The 5,611-nt window shown below is 32.7% G+C and overlaps 1 long non-coding RNA gene across 1 annotated transcript; it reads left to right on the forward strand.

The window, feature by feature from the left end:
- The first annotated feature begins 880 nt into the window (after positions 1 to 880).
- On the forward strand, positions 881 to 1,941 carry LOC126749740 (uncharacterized). The gene is made up of 3 exons (XR_007665292.1): positions 881 to 1,085; positions 1,142 to 1,232; positions 1,768 to 1,941. It is a non-coding gene; the product is annotated as an uncharacterized LOC126749740 (long non-coding RNA).
- Positions 1,942 to 5,611: the final 3,670 nt, after the last annotated feature.

A 5,611-nucleotide genomic window follows, 5' to 3' on the forward strand; every position in this document is an offset into this window, starting at 1 on the left:
TAATGTCAACGGATCACCTAGTCTATAAAGGAAACTTCTCCTGCTCGCGATAGGAAAAATATCGTAGGATGAAATTTTGAATGACTGTATAAAGGGAACTTGTCCGGGACTTGTTACCTTTATACAGTGATTCTCGTGGCGCTAGCATCGCTATGGATGGTGGAGGGGTTTCCGTCGATCTCTCATTCTCTCATCCATTTTTGGGTTTGATGACAGGTCAAAATGGAGTCCACCGAGTCCATGTAATAAATATTAAAAGTACTCAATAAAACCTTTTAAATGAGGTAACACAAGATTTCTATTTAATGTATTTATTCAAGATGGCGCTTATGTGTTATTTTGACATTTAGAACTGTCGTTTTTATGTCAAAATAAAATAGTGACGCATTTATTTTCGTACACTGATTTTTACCTATTCAAAAATCATAAAAATGTAAAACGTTAAAATAAGAAAAAATACTTTTTTATTAGGCCGCCATTTTGAAACGGGTTAAGATATGAGTCTAATATTTCATGGTTATAAAGTACTCATTGAGACCTTTAAAATGAGGTACCACACGACCCCCCTTTCTATTTAAAATTTTTTCTCAAGATGTCGCCCAGCCGCGATCCATCTTGGAATTTATAACTACCTAGTTTACAGTGAAAAATAGTATCCATAGACCAATTTACTTATGCCAAGTTTTAAACATTTTTTTTGACCCGTCAAAAAATAAACGGGGGGGGACTTCAAAGAAAAGCACTGTATACATACATATGTATATAAATAAATTTTATGTTACGTCTTAGAGATTTTCCGATTACGTTTAAAAATCACAATATTAATATTCATATAATTTATACATCCTATATTATTTCCAGAGAACGTACGTTGGCTGCTACAAATATATCGAAAGTTACCTACCAAAAAATATTGAAGGAGTCGGCCAATATAAAAAATAACCCCTCTTGTTCATTCAGCAGTCCAAGAAAAAAGAGGCCCAGGAAATCACGTATACTTGACATTACTTCGACGCAACTTAAAGAAATTAGGAGCATAGTTAATGATTTTTATATAGTGGAAAAAAGAAGGCCTACTCTCAAGTGTACGTATTTACCTTTATTGTGCTTTTTTAATTTTAATCCTATTTTTTATTAGCAGTAATCCTACAAAAGATCATTGACCGATCTGTTATTCATGAGCCTATGAGTATACCATCCTTAGCAAAACTACTAAAGAGCATTGGATTTAGGTATGTATGGTTCAACCATATTTATATTTTGCATTCGTTTGTAATATTACAATTTTTATCTAGTCTTAGCGTTCATTGAAAAAATACTAAAAAGAACACTGAAAAGATATGCATATGATATTTTCATTCATATAAACTTAAAACATAGAAAATTAAAAAAATATTTAAATTAAGTTCAAATTCTAAATTGCGCTACCCATAATATAGCTATTACAATTTCCTGACTACCTGTTACAAACCCTTTTTTAATTTTATTTATTTATAAATACACACCTGTAGGATGCATAAGCATGTTACCTGTAAGATAAAAAAAGGTATGACCCTGGTTAATCCACTCTTTCCTCTTAATTGGACATATTATTATATTCTTCTCCTTAATGTTCTACCTAACTAGAATATCATTTTTAAAATTTTACCTGTGTCTCTTTATTTATCTTGAATTGTATTTTTAGGGTTATGAGTTTTTTAAAATTATATGTACCTGTTAGATGTTAATATGTATATAAATTTCTAACTTCTAAACATTGTTTTTTAGATGGAAGAAGACAGATGATAATAGAAAGGCCTTGATGGAATCATATGACATACGTTTGAAGAGAATAAAATACTTAAAACAAATTACCGAATTTAAAAATCAAGGTAGAAATATAGTGTATACTGACGAAACCTATATACACAGTAGTCATACTTCTGACAAAGGTTGGTTTGACGAAAGCCGGCGGTATACGAAAACCCATTTCAAAAGGACAGCGATTAATCATCGTTCATGCTGGAGGAAAAAATGGTTTTGTTAAAGACGGTCTACTTATATTCCGCTCAGGTAAGATATAAAAAATATATATTCTGTGCTTATTAATTTCTTACTTATAACATTTCAGGTTCTAAAAGTGGCGATTACCATGACGACATGAATCATGAAAATTTCATGAAATGGGTGGAAACCCAATTACTTCCGAATTTGCCACCAAATTCGGTCTTAGTTTTGGACAATGCATCATACCATAATGTACAAGTAAAAAAGAATGTTACCTCAGGAAGTAAGAAACAACTCATAATTGATTGGCTTAAGGAGCATAATTTAGAACATGACGAGAAAATGACAAAAACGGAACTTTATGAAATAGTTCTTCAAAATAAAAGATTTTATCCGATAAAGTGCAAACTTGACGAACTAATGGAAAGTCACGGACACTCAACTTTGAGTTTGCCTCCATACCACCCAGAATTGAACCCCATTGAAAAAATCTGGGCCACTGTTAAAAACTGGGTAGCAAGCAGGAACACAACTTTTAAGTTAGCAGATGTAGAAGCTTTGACGAGGCAAAAATTTGCAGAAGTATCTATCTGTCGATGATTGGAGAAGCATTTGTGACCATGTCGACAAAATTGAAGACAAATATATAAAAGATCATAATCTTTTTGATGAAACTTTAGATTCCCTAAAATTTACGGTAAACACTGGCTCATCAGATGAAGATTTGGAAACGAGTTTCGACGAATCAATTATCAGCAATGTGGACATTTTGTCAGATAGTGACTAATTTAATAATATGAATATGTATTATATACCGTAATAATATTATGTAGTGTTTTTATGAGCAGTAAAATTTATATACCCTTATGTGGAGTTTTATTTTTAATATCTTTAATAGCTGAAGAAAGAAAAGAAATAGATGTTTTAAAACATATTTTAAAAATTAATTTTTGTTTTAAATATTTTTTTTTTATATTTTAAGATTTCAACTGATTTTTAAACAAAAGTATTTCAAAGGACATCTTAAATGATGATTACATTAATGAATATCAAATAATGTTCGTATCATAATAAGTATAAAAAAAACATATGTATTTCTTTAACACGTATCGTAAACGTTATTTTGAGTATCTAAAGTAATATATGTATGTAAAGCTAACACTTATATCCACATACGCGTAAATAAAGCAAAGAAAAGTTTAAATTTATTTAAGAGTATTTTAAACCCCATTTATTTAATAATATTTTAACACAATACACCCCCGGCAATGATTGTTTAGTCATAAACTATCTGCTAGAATTCTACGCTTCTACGCTTAACGATAGCCAGCTTAGATGCGCGAAGTCTGACGTCACCGGCATATTCTCTCATTTTATGGACTTTACAACCGAAACGAAAAAAGGGGGTACGAAACTGTGAAAAATACATAAATAATATACGAATAAAATCCCGATTACTTAATAAAAGTTATGTTAGTCAAAAAGGCGTTACAAAACCAGCTCGACAGACAGGACCAGATTGCAGGTACGTAGCTACGCTTTACTTGGCACTACATACATATATACATATTTATATATATATATCGTGTGTCGTATATATCGTATATATATATATATATATATATATCAAATTTTTAAATGGAACGGGGGGTCGAGTTTTGAAGGCATTTTTATGTGGATTATCACCCTAAGTTTTAAATATATACTATTTGCCTAGTCGATACAGGGTCTAATAAAAGTTATAAAAACATGTCGACATTTTTTATGAAACAATTTCATCAATGCGTGCGATTGCGCATACGAATATGGCAAACGCACAACAAAAAGTATTTTTAGTAATTCAAATTAAAAATAAGCTTAGAGGTAGGGGCAGCGCAATTAATTAGTTCGCGTAACCCCATGTCATATATTGAAATTAAACAACTCTTGACTTTACATTTTGGTGACTCAAGAGACTTGTCTTCGCTTATACAAGACCTGCAACGTCTTAAGCAACTACCGGGCGAATCGCCACTTACATTCTTTAACCGCTTACAAGTTTTGAAACCCAACCCAACCCCCTATGCAGAGGCCAACAACTCAACCAATGATGCCAAGGCAAACCAAATTGCCTAAATGTGGAATTTGTGGTCGTATTGGTCATATTACCAATCAATGTCGTTTTAACTCGCCTTCTTATGGTGACCCACAGGCATTTCAAAGTCATAATCCGAACCCACCAAATTTCCGTCATCAACCACAACAAGGTGTAAATGGAAATAGTTTTTTGCAACAACAATGGAGAACCAACAATGGAAACCAGAACAGGAATTTTGGAAATGCTAATCCAAATCAGGTCCAAAATCGTCCTTCTTTTAGTCAAAACAAACCTCAGTATTCCCAGCCGCAGCAGAGGACACTCCATGTGCACTATGAACAACCCCAGGAGGAATACGACCCGAATTACTCTTTGCAACACAAGTCGGATCATCAATCCTATGCTGAAAATTCTGGCAATTACTATAATTATTCTCTTGATGTTCCTATTCATACTAATGACTATCAGGATTTTCTCACGCTTCCAACTACCAGCCAACCCCCAGAAAGGACAGGACCCAGTAGCCGAACTTCAGTCGCAGATACAGACCCTAAATCTGGACAACATGGACCCAAACCTAAACTTCCCGGAACAACATTTCATTTAAAATCCTTACTTACTGTAAATTTTAAAAATTCCTTTACTATATTAAGGATGCATCAAATAGATTTAAATTACTCATTGACACTGGTACAGGCATTTCAATTTTTAAAGAAAAAACGGCTCAAAATTTACCCAAAAGATTCCCTGAAAACCTTACTATCCAAGGTATTACGAATCAAAAATTAACAATTCAAGAATCTACCCTTGTTTCCTTTGGCCCTGAAGAGCCACATAAGGTGTATATTTACGACCTCGATATCGATTTTGATGGAATACTAGGATTAGACTTTAATAGATTTAAATGCAAAACAGCTAATAACGAACTCTAAAACTATTCCCCTGCATAAAGTTAAAACATAAAATCCAGTGCAGAAAATTCTCAGCAAAAGACAGCACCTGTAAATTTAATTTCAATTAAACCCCGGACAGAGAAAATTTTTAAACTCAAGTGTAACTTGTCTAATACTGATGCCTTACTATATTCTGATGTAAAAGATAAAGTTAGGTTACCAAATGCAATGGTCAGAGTCAACGAACGTGGTGAATTTTTCACCACCATAGTTAATGCTAATGCCATACCAAAAACGGTTGATTTTTCAGAACTCAAAATAGAACCATTTAATGTTGACACAGACCAATGTAAAGAAAATATTTTAAACTAACTCAAAACTCAATAAAAAAAGTCTTGATCGTAAAGCCAAAATACGAGACCAACTTCGACTTGAATATTTAAATGACGAAGAAAAGGAACTTGTTACTGATGTATGTCTAAACTTTTCTGACATATTTTACCTTGAAGGTGACCAACTAACGTTCACCAGCGAAATCAAACATAGTATCGATACCAATAATGCTCGACCTGTCTTCACAAAATCTTATCGCTACCCCCAGGTACATAAGGGAGAAGTTAAAAAGCAAATTGGTAAAATGCTCGATCAAAATATC

The sequence above is a fragment of the Anthonomus grandis genome, unplaced genomic scaffold (genome assembly GCF_022605725.1).
Source record: "Anthonomus grandis grandis unplaced genomic scaffold, icAntGran1.3 ctg00000638.1, whole genome shotgun sequence".
Classification (NCBI taxonomy): Eukaryota; Metazoa; Arthropoda; class Insecta; order Coleoptera; family Curculionidae; genus Anthonomus; species Anthonomus grandis.